At 30.2% G+C, this 11797-nt stretch overlaps 1 protein-coding gene and 3 long non-coding RNA genes across 5 annotated transcripts in view; 2 read left to right on the forward strand and 2 right to left on the reverse strand.

Moving 5' to 3' along the window:
* Positions 1-11797, forward strand: part of LOC102680830 — a 57643-nt gene that overhangs the window by 19394 nt on the left and 26452 nt on the right. The window lies entirely within an intron of this gene.
* Positions 3034-3991, reverse strand: LOC102680727. Its single transcript, XR_420584.2, has 2 exons — positions 3819-3991; positions 3034-3277 (listed from the first exon to the last, which is right to left on the reverse strand). It is a non-coding gene; the product is annotated as an uncharacterized LOC102680727 (long non-coding RNA).
* On the forward strand, positions 6302-11144 carry LOC102680595. 2 transcript variants are annotated; one of them, XR_420582.2, is made up of 4 exons: positions 6302-7528; positions 7720-8008; positions 8120-8340; positions 10732-11144. It is a non-coding gene; the product is annotated as an uncharacterized LOC102680595 (long non-coding RNA). The 2 variants fall into 2 exon arrangements; XR_004149998.1 differs by having other exon boundaries at positions 6303-7528; positions 7720-8004.
* On the reverse strand, positions 9349-10412 carry LOC102680491. Its single transcript, XR_420581.2, has 2 exons — positions 10109-10412; positions 9349-9810 (listed from the first exon to the last, which is right to left on the reverse strand). It is a non-coding gene; the product is annotated as an uncharacterized LOC102680491 (long non-coding RNA).

The following is an 11797-nucleotide window of genomic DNA, read 5'->3' on the forward strand; positions in this document are numbered from 1 at the left end:
AATCGTTAGATATTTATTATTTTTTTTTTTTCGTTTAAAAGAAGATTTATACAGGACAAGACAATGAGGGAAATATCGATCGTTTGATATTGTCATAAAATCGAGGAAAATATTGTATCGATCATTCGATATTTATTATTTTTTTTTTTTTCATTTAAAGGAAGATTTATACAGGACGAGACGACGAGGGACATATCGATCTTTCAATATTTGTCATAAAATCGAGAAAAATATTGTATCGCCCATTCGATATTTTTTATTTTTTTTTTTTTCGTTTAAAGGAAGATTTATACAGGACGAGGGGACGAGGAAAATATCGATCTTTCAATTTTTGTCATAAAATCGAGAAAAATATTGTATCGCCCATTCGATATTTTTTATTTTTTTTTTTTTCATTTAAAGGAAGATTTATACAGGACGAGACGACGAGGGAAATATCGTTTGATATTGTCATAAAATCGAGGAAAATATTGTATCGATCGTTCGATATTTATTATTTTTTTTTTTTTCGTTTAAAGGAAGATTTATACAGGACGAGAGGACGAGGAAAATATCGATCTTTCAATATTTGTCATAAAATCGAGAAAAATATTGTATCGATCATTCGATATTTATTATTTTTTTTTTTTTTCGTTTAAAGGAAGATTTATACAGGACGAGAGGACGAGGGAAATATCGATCGTTCGATATTTGTCATAGAATCGGCGGCACGTGCACCTTTGACCAACGATTTCTCTCCTCGAGATCGGTATTTTGAGTTGCGTGGCACGTGGGAGGCGAAATATACCCGCGATCTTAGGCGAGCATAGAGTGGCGTAACCGGTAAACAAACTCGGGAAAGAAGGACACCCTGGAACGAGAGGGAATAAACCTGTTCGGTTAACTTGTTATCGGCGAAACGCGAAACTAGTTATTAAAAGCGATCGTTTTATACTACGGAGATGAGAAGCGCGTTAAAGTTACAAGAAGCTTGTATCGTTGCTCTGCTATTTTTTCTTTCTTTTTTTCTTTCTTTATGAATTCCTTTCGAGTTGTGGAATCTCGTTCCCTCGATCCAGTCACGATAGATACGTTAAAATTTTATTGCCTCTTTCCAATGATGATGATAAACATACACCGTAATTATCGCTGTTTATAAACACATTTTCTAATATTTTGCAATTTTCCTTTTTTTTTCTATGTCACTTGAATGATTCTTCCTTTTAGAAAAGCAAATGTAAAAAATCCACGAAATTTTGCTTATTAAATATTAAATATATATTAAAACAGAGTTAATCCATCTAGGATAAATAAAATCCAGAAAAGATAAGAAAAAAGTTGGAAACTTAAAAGAAATTGTAATAAAAAATATCAAATCTATATTTCACCCTGTTGAACAAAATCGAGAGAAACAAAACAAAAAGTTTTCAGAATCAATTTATAATAATAAAATTCTCTAAAAGATACGTGAAAAATTCCAGGAAAAAGAAAATCTATAAAGAAATCTGTCGAACGAAAGGGAAAAATCGTATCGATCTCGATCGCTGACGCAAGAGATCGGTGTGGGTGCAACGACGGAGCAGCTGATCCTCGAGAATCGCGAACGTGTTACCTGGTCGAGAAGTCATCGAAGGGAAGAAGGTAGAGGAAAGGAGAGAAAGAAAGACTCTCGTCGATCCACACAACTCGTGGACTCGTTCGTTCGTTCGAAGAGAGACCGGTTCTGCTCGTAGTTCTGAGCGGAGACAGAAAAGTGCCGCGGCGAAACGAGACCGCACCCCGTGACTCCGCGGTGGTATTCCTGCACCACGTGAACCTTATGCGGGACAGAAACGGTGCACGAGGCTTAGAAGTCTCCCGCACTGGTACCATCCTCAGTATTTATCGTGCTGTCCTGATGGCGACGCCTATCTCCACACGCCTCCTCTCCTCTGTTACCGGTTTCTCTAGACGCCATCGATCGCGAGACGTCTGAATCGTCTGAAAGAATCGTTCGAATGTATAGTTAGAGGTAATGAGGAAAATCGTGGTGTTTTCTTTTCTTTTTTTTTTTTTTTCTATTATTTTGATTCGATAAAAATTCAATAAATCGAGGATGAAGAGAAATGTTTCGATCCCGAGGATTGTAAAGGTAATATTTTCCATATTTAGAATATTATTGAGGTTTAATAATGTAGGTGTTGATTAATTAAAAATTTCTTTAACTTGAAATATATATATATATATATGTTATATAAATATATCTTCAAGGTATTATGCAAATTTCTTACGACGATTGTTAGCGTGTAATTGTCTCTGCATTGAGAGAACGGATGACGGAATTATGTTAATCGTTCAATAATATAATTCGCGGTATAAGGATAGATCGTGGGCGATCCCCCTCCAGGGGATCGTTTCTTCGATCATCGTGAACTTATTTTTCGCCTCGTTCACGATCCTTATTTCATCGAGATTTTATTATTATTATCATGGTAGAAGCTCGCGTCCTCGATGAATATTCATAGCTAGCGGGGTTGAACTTCGTCGGAGGATGATAAACATCGGGCCTTATGTTTCATTCATACTTGGTCTCGCATTGCCGGACATAATGAGCCGGTAGAATGAGAAATTAGCTGCGTGCATACGATTTTAATATACTGTTCATTGTTACGCTCGATTGGACGCTTGGAAAACAATTCTCTCGTTCGTTCGATCGTTAATTGATATTTGTATACGTTAAAACATGCATTCAAGGGGGAGGGTTTGATTTATAAGCGAAGTCGAAATTCAAACGGTGTGTATAACCGTTGAAATCGTTGATCGTTGGTACTTTCACAAAAAGATTGACAAATGATGCTGAATTTCGTAAAATGAATATATTTGTAAAAAATAAAAATGTCGAGCAAGCTTGAGAAGAAACAGTTACGACAGAAGGGGAGAAAGTGCTTTTAACGCGGTGAAAATTCACGCGATTGTTTGCAAATTAATTTCGTTCCATTATACTGCATCGTGTCGATACTGATCGTAACCGATGAAAAATCGTAATTCTAAAGGCGAACAATTCTTACACTATTCTTGGAAAAGAGAACGTTAGCTTCTGTGATTCGCAAGTTCGATGAACTTAATGTTTTCTATTCCAGATTTTTATTATACGTGATTAATAATGTAATTAGCATGAACGTTTTAATATTGCATGCAAATTGTGGCGATTATAATCTGCGTCGAAGATTTCAATCCCTTGAGGTAATACCGAGTTGATTTCCCCATCATGCAGCACAATTTTCCCACTATGCGACATTCCCACTCCTTAATATACTTCCTAAGAGAGAGAAAAAAAGAGACATTATTTTGTTAAGATTATCTATAATTAAGAAACAAAGAATTATATAATTTTTATCAAATTCTGTTTTATTGATGTAAATTTTATTTAAAATTCTATTAATATCTATAATATATATTTAGTAAATAATAAACATTTTTATTTTCATAATAAAACTATTTTATATTGGTTAATTCAAATAAATTGGTAATCAGATATAAATTTTATTTTTCAATTAAAAATGGCAGTAAATTAAAAGATTTTGATAATGTATTGATAAGTATTAATATGGATATTTTCTATTTTATTTTATATTTGCATTTTTTCAGTATTATTTTAATTCTATTACGTTATGAGTACATATATGTACTTAACGTGAAATTAATTATGTTACTATTAATAAGATTGCGAAAGTCATTTTTGGCAAAAAAAATATACAATGCTTAAAATTACTATGAAACAAAAATTGTTAATACCTAAATATCAACGCATGATTTCACAAAACATGTTAGGCCAGATTTAGTAACGAAAATAATCTTACAACAGAACAGAAAGTTCAGCATGTGGCGTATACCGTATGATAGGCAATGTGGCTAAATCTCTAAACTTTATTTTTTAAACATCCTGTATATGTAATTAATTCTCCAATTAAATATTTAATTAAATAAAACCAAATGAAATAAAATCTCAAGATTGAAAAGATGAGAAAAATAAGTGTTTACATTGCAAACAAATGATATTTAAACACAAATCTTTGAATATTTCAAAGATTTAAAAATTTTAAAAATTTTTACAACATTATATGAATATTTTTGGATAAAGTATCCATACATATAATAATAAGTTAAAATTAGTAACATTATTATAAAAAATTTTATAGGGATAAAATTTTATAGGTTAGCTATGTAATTATATATAAATGTACTCACAAATTCATCAATACCAGCGAAAAAAATTTTCTTTATTATTATTTTTATATTTTTTTTTTCATTATTAGTTCATTTTGTTTCTTTTTTTTTTTAATTTTTGTCACATAAGTTATACGATTAATCGAACACCAGAGTCCCTGTCATTGCCAATTAGTTTGCAATATCGAATAGCTTGATGTTCGGTATCGTTAGACGGTCCCTGTTCGTTCAAATTTAATGTCGACTTAGTATTAGGTCATTACTAAACACGTCTGTCTTTTTTTTTTCTCTTTATGACATTATGACGACAACTTCGACTACGAATACGACCACTTTCACGCGCGCATATATTACACACTGGTCAGAAAGCCGCGTTGTAAACAGAACATAAGTTTCGCAATCGACAACTAAAGACAAGATATCGTATGTGTTATTGAAAATTTTCAGTGAAGATTAGAAAGAATTTGTCATCAAATTTCTCATAAAAAATTCAATTTAAGACTAATGAATAATTTTTTTTAAATTTTTTGAAATAAAAATTTTTTTATTTAGTGAAAATGTTATTTAGGTTAAATCATTTTATTCTTTTTATATTACTTTTTATTTTTTTTTTAAATTTTATATTTTTCTAATGTTTTATATTAATTGTTTTAAAAGTATTTGATTTTTAAAGATATTTTTTAGTTTTTTAATATTTGAGAAAAAATGGAAAATTTATTTTCTATTGTTGATTGTTGTTAATTATTTAGAATTATTTTAAATGAATTTGTGGGCATGAAATTTTCGAAACAAAGAAATTCTAATTTTTATAACGACTAAAGATTAACAGAAGTCAGATTATTCATATATATAGGTTAAGTTAGGTTATTGACTAAGTTCTTATGAAATCATGTTTATCTAAATTGTTAGAGTTAATGTAAAAGTAGAAAAATTGATAATTAGAACTATTAGTGATCCATATTTTTTTACTTTTCGTCATCTTTATCAAAAGTACTTCTATATTTAATTTAACTTATTTTTTGTGTAAACTTTGTATTAGTAATCAAATATAATTTTTTCTTTATTTATCTTTCTTTTTATTTAGATATATTTTTTTTATAAATTTTACAAATTTATAAATATTGATTCGAATCTACTGTTTTTCTGACTATTCATTAAGAAATTTTACTAAAATTAAAAAATAACTTAAATATTTCAATATTTCAATACATTCTATCTAAAAAATTTTATTAAGTTTTAAATACTTAATTAAAATGAATAGAATTCAATTAGAAAGTTAATGAAAATTATTCTTTTTTTTTATAAAATTCTTGTTTGGAATGGAAGCTCTGAATTCTTCTACTGGAGACATACGTTTCAATCTTCTGACTGTGGGACCATGGTGGTTCAAAGCTAATGCAGCTAACGTAAGATGGAATGGAATGTCCTTTGTGAACCGGCTGTTTCACCTCCATATATGTACGTAGCCGTTCGCTTAGCTAATATCTCTCTGGAAGCCAACGAAAAGCCACGAGTATCGCGTTGGAGGCCAGAAACACCACGACCTTCGTTTATATCAATCGACTTCTTCGTTAGAAAATAGTAGAATATTCACTAGTTATTCTCTTTGCTAAAAAGTGAAAAAGAAATAAAACAAATTTCACATTAGGAAATAGAAATTTAATCAATTTATGAATTTTCGTTTATTTTTCTCTATGTTATAAGATGAAATTTATATTTTACGAGGTTAAAATTCCTAGTTTGAAGTGTTGTGCAATTTAATGCTGGTTTTAGTTATTTCTTATTTCGAAATTATTCTGGAAAGAATTTTAAATTTCACTTTAGAAATTGAAAATTATTTTTAATATATTCGTTCTTAAAATATAGATAATTGATATGCATGTACTATCTTCGGAATTTGTTACTAAAATTTATTACTAGATCAAAGATATCATTTAACAGATCATTTTTAGGTTATATATAATATTGTTTCGTTAACTAATCGCGTTCTTTAAAATATCTTCTTGATATATTAAATAAATTAAAATAAATGTAAGAATTATCAATTTCTAATAATTTAAATATTATTAAATCTTTAAAATACACTTAAATTTTATATTAAACACATTTAAAATACATATATGTAACATTTCCCAAAGATGCTCAAATATCAACTTAAAAGTGAAAAATGGCGGACGCAAAGGGATCGGTTTCTTCAGCAGAGGGCGCCTGTTCTCTATGAAAATTTCTGCAAGCATGCATCACATATATGTATACGTATGCACGAGCGAACAGCTGCGTTTGATTCGTACGGTAAACTCAACGTTCTAATTACGACAATTGGCTGTCATTGTTCTTAGACATATACGTAAGACTGGGAGAACGATTAACGTGATGGTAACCAGTGACTACTTGGAAATTGTGGCCCTACGGTGCTCGCGACGAATGTTTTCGAACAGCACGTGAAATTAAGGTCGATTGTTAATAATAGAAATGAGACAAAGATGTCGGATTTATTATTAGCATATGCTTTTAAATAATCTGATTTCATTTGAAATATTGTCGATTCAAAGAAAAAGACATTTTTATTTTGTACAGGATGATTCATATTATTGATCATTATAATACTTTATCTTTAATTAGTATCGTTAAATCGTAGATGGCGTATTAATAGTAAATCTGTTAATATGACAATTTTTATTTTGTAATATCATAGTATAGTATTATTATATTTATTTGTTTTAATTTTATAATATATATAGTTTTTGAACAATATGAATCTAACTGATTAATTCTAAAAAAATTAAAAATTGTACAGTAATTTTTAGCTATGCAAGAAATTGATGTTCCTAACCTCATTCAAGATTCATTCTCTCGGATATCTCTTAGGCAACAATATTGCGACAGGAAAAAAAAAGAAAAGAGGATTAAACGCCATGCTATTTTCCTTCACGCTAAATACGAGAATTAAATTCATAACCGCAATTCTATTCGTGATATTTGACGGAACTAATGTGGTGGAACGATGGATTGACGCGTGTAATTAGAAAGCACATACGCGCATTTACGCGGAATCGGCGCGTTTGTTTTGCAATTAGCGAATTGCAAGTAGGTCTTGAACAATTGAATTGCAACGTTCACTCATCCTTGGTTTTTCTTATGGATCAACGGGATAACTAGCTTTGATAACGAAGGATAATCGTTGGGCTGATCTTTTAGTGAACTTTATTCCGCAGCTATTGTCATCGATCGTCAATTTAGAAATCACTTTAAAGAAACAATAATTATCATTATCATATTATGTTAATGGAATAACTTTATGTTGAATTTGGAACGACATTAAAGATATTTATGCGATTTTGAGGTGAGAAATTTTTTTCTGATTTGGATATTAGGATTAGAAATTTTTAAATTATTATTAATTTCATTTATTAAAACTTTTCAAAGTTAAATTATTTCAAAGATGTATGTAAAAAACCATATTAAATTTCGAATGATATATTATTTAAAATTCGAATGATATTCGACTATAATCATTTTTTTTTCTTCTCACAGAAAAATATAAAAATAAAACAAATAAAAGAAGTTTCAACAATTCTTTAGAAGCAATTTGGGTGCTAATTAACCAAAGCTGATTGGGCGCATTACAATCGATCTTTCCCATAGAATGGCGATATGCAAAATTCGACATTAGCCAAAGCGTGATCTATCGGCGTCCTTAATTAGTTAGCTCGCCACATTTATCTCTAGGTATTAGCAATCCTAATCGCCATTCTTCCTGTGGCCAGGATCTTTAACGAAATCTCGATTTTATCTTAAAAAAAAAAAACTCTTTTATCTGTAGGTGAATTCATAAATTTTTTAATTTCTGTAAAACTTTCCTTATAAATCTTTTTTCTTTTTTAAAATTTCAATTGAAATTAATACATTACTTTCATTACTCCTCCTTTGTCAGGAAACGAAAAAAAAGATAAAAGTGAGAGTATTTCCTAGAGGACGTGAACCTTCACGTAACGAACCGATCGAGTTACTCGGAAGCTGTGCTTAGGCTAATTTCATCGGCGATCGATTTTCTATTTCTCACGAGGTTGGACGTTGAACCAGTCTTTTCCTTTCTAAGAATAGAAGATTGTATAAATAATATTGCTCATTAAATGCTAATATAGGATGGTCCAAGTGAGTATGTAAAATTATTCTTTTTTTTTTCTGATTACAATAAGATATTTCTAACAAAAATGGAGAAAATAGAATATAACTTATATTTTCATTTCCATTATTATGCTTAAAAAATTATGTAGCAAATTATATAAAGAATGATCCTGAAATATAAAAGTAAAGTGGAAATTATATATATTACAATAAGAATAATAATATATTATTATAAAATTCGTTGAAAGAGAATTGTTCGAAAAATTGGCAGAAAGCCTAATCATTCGGAAGTGAAATGAAGGAATTTATTAGGGGCACGTTCCAAGTATTTATTAAATATTCCCGCTAGTAGCCGGCTGGTTGGCAAGTAATAAAAATTACATTCGAACGAACGCGACGTTTCTAATTGTCGTATTTATTGAATGTCCCGTCGAAGGCGCTGAAAGAACCATTCAGTAGTCAGCCAGACTATTCGCGATTTCCTGACATCGAACGCTATCATGCCAGACCCCTCTGTTATCCTATAAACTAACCTATAAACTATCCTATAAACTAAAAATATCCGTATTACCTTCTTCAAGCACTAGCTTCTGGCTCATAATATTCTTTCATAATGAATTGTAGAAAAAGAAAGTTTGAAAACAAGTCCTTCATGAATTGGCGGGAAATTTGAAATCTTGTGGGTAATTTAAATCGGTTTTGAAATTTGATTTTATTTAAGAAGTTAGTGGAAACTTCGATCGGAATAAATATAGATATTAAAAATTTTTATAATAATGAGAACTCGATTGAAATATTAATTCCTATTGACATGAAATTAAGAAATTTTAAAAATATATAAAAGATTTAAAAAATATATCATAAATAAGAAATAGAAATTCAAATCTAATAAAATTATATAAATTGCAGAAACAATTTCTCTTTTTAAAATCCTATTTTGTCTATATTCAATTTTGTTCATTCTTCCAAAAATTTCTTTGAGATTCTGTCTTTTCTACAATTAACGAATCAAGACATTCAATTTTATTCTTTTTCCCAGAAAATTGGCGCGAAATTCAAAAACTAGCAAAATTCCATACATGCTACGTACATTTTAAAAACGCCAACGCCTTGTCGATCCAAGTGCACCTGTGAACAGGACGTTCCACTTGCCAGATCGGGTGTTCAGGTGGAAAGAGGTGACCGGCTTTTAAAATTGTAGGTTAACGACGTGTGCGCACGAGAGTGCATTTGTGTCCTTTTTTGGAAACCGACGGAACCCCACTGAAAAATCGATTCGAGTTATTTTCGTTACTTAAACCCGCCGATGATCTTCCTCTTTTTTGGCTCGACGTTGCTCCTTTTCGGTTGAATTATTCCTGACTGCGGAGAAAGTGACGCACCCTTTCCCTTGACAAATTTCGCCCAGCCACACCGATGCCATTTAATGGTAAATGCTCCTGTGGATTGCTCGACCCAGCCCCCGTTGTTTCGCTTCATTTAATCGTGCACAATTTTCTACGAATTTTCTGCCGAAAGCGAATCCCTTTCCATTGTTATCAATATCTATGAATGTGCTTTCATGTGTGACGTGTATTTTTTTTGTTTTGTTTTTGGTTTTTTGTCAATGATTTTGAGTTTTAAATGGCAATTTTTAAAAGATTATATACATATTATATGCATTAAAGTTTTAATCGTAATTTTTTTACAAAATTATGTAATATTTGTTATGTATTATGTAGTATTTATTATGCAATGTAGAAAGTAACAAAAAATTGAAAGTAACGAGAAGTTTAATAAGATATTAGAATCATACGTAAAGACAGGCAGAGGAAGAGGCATTTCGTTGGAAATTACATCACGGTTTGGTGAGTCTTGTAACGACTGTCTCAATTTCTCGCTATCTTTCTATCGAATGAACTTGACTTTGATTAGGGAAGGTTATTCTTAGAACAATTTTCGTATCTTTGCTGCAAAGTAGGATCCACAAATTTATCTTATCTTCATTGAATCCAATTTAATTCCTATCATCCCGTCGTCATAGTGCCATCTTCCTTATAATTTCAAAATTTGACTTCTCTCTTAAAAATTAATCTAATCATCTTGTAACTTTAATAATACAATAAATTATCTCAAAAAATGTATTATAATAATATTTATAATTTGTATTGATTTTTATCTCATATTATATTTAAACTATTTTCTCTGTAAAAAAAAAAAAATATTAGTAAAAAGAAATAGTAATTTTTTAATAACAATAAATAATTTAATATTATCAAATAATTTTTAAGTAAATTATAGATCTATTAAATATGTTATTTAGTCAAAAAAATATCAAAAAAATATTGACATTGTTTTAAAAATTTCTTATTAATCTTTATTAATTATGCCATCGTTGTACGTTCGAAATTATTTAAACGATTTTTCCTTGTTCGACAGCTACTATATAGAAAGGATTTGATGAAAACAGCGTTCGCTCATCGACGTTTTTTCCATGCCGACAACACCGCGGAGAATGATCAGAACGAGCAATCCCATACGGAGGCGCCGCTGCTCGAAGAAAAACGATCTGGCGAGCAGACATCCGAGACAACTTGCTTTCTTTTTCTTACCATTTCTTCTCGTCTTTCTCCTCCTGTCTCTCAGTCTCTCCAGTCTTTTTCATTTTTCCCTCTTTTTCGCCCTGATCCGTTTGTCATGTTTCTTCGTTTCTTCTCTTGCTATATTCTTCCCGTTTAATCCTTTTCGATAACCATTTATATCTTTTTTTTACTTTTGTCTTACATATTTGGTCTTTGTATTTTTTTATTCTTATTTATCCGAGCAATTTTTTTTCTTTTTTTTCTTGGTTTTATAGACTTTAAGGAAAACAGATTTTTCTTTTTTTTTTTCTATCATTTTTTTTTTTTTATTATACATATATATATTCTTTTTTCGATTCTTAATTTATTACTTTTTATTTGGAGATTAGATTTTAAATTTCTGTCTATTCTTGCTTTTCTTTTCTTCTTTTATCTTTTATCGTATATTGTTTTGAGTACGATATAATTTTCTTTCTATTTTCCTTTTTTTTAATTTCATTTGTTTACTATTGTCTAAAAAATATTATCTCCTCTCTTACATTTCTTCTCAATTTCTTTTTTCTGATATCACTTTCTATTCTCTAACAATATTTCCATTTTCCATCAATTATATTTCCTTTTCTTCATTTATCCAAAAATTACAAAATTTCTTTTTATCAGCCTTTTCTCTATTTACAAAAACATTTCATCTCAATTTCTCTTTCCTAATCTCACTTTTTCACCTCCCATTCCCTCCAACAATACTTCCACTTTTCTCAATTACACGCAACCTTTTTCTCTCCCTCTCCATAACCAAGTTACACCGCACGTTCATATTCTTCTTTCACAAACTCGCTTCTTCATCGGTGCCTCTCTCTTAACCCTTCCTCTCGAGCATCCTCCCCACCCCTCCTCTCCGCAAGACGCGCGGCGTCGTCGGAGAG

Source organism: Apis dorsata, unplaced genomic scaffold, assembly GCF_000469605.1.
Source record: "Apis dorsata unplaced genomic scaffold, Apis dorsata 1.3 scaffold_10, whole genome shotgun sequence".
NCBI lineage: Eukaryota > Metazoa > Arthropoda > Insecta > Hymenoptera > Apidae > Apis > Apis dorsata.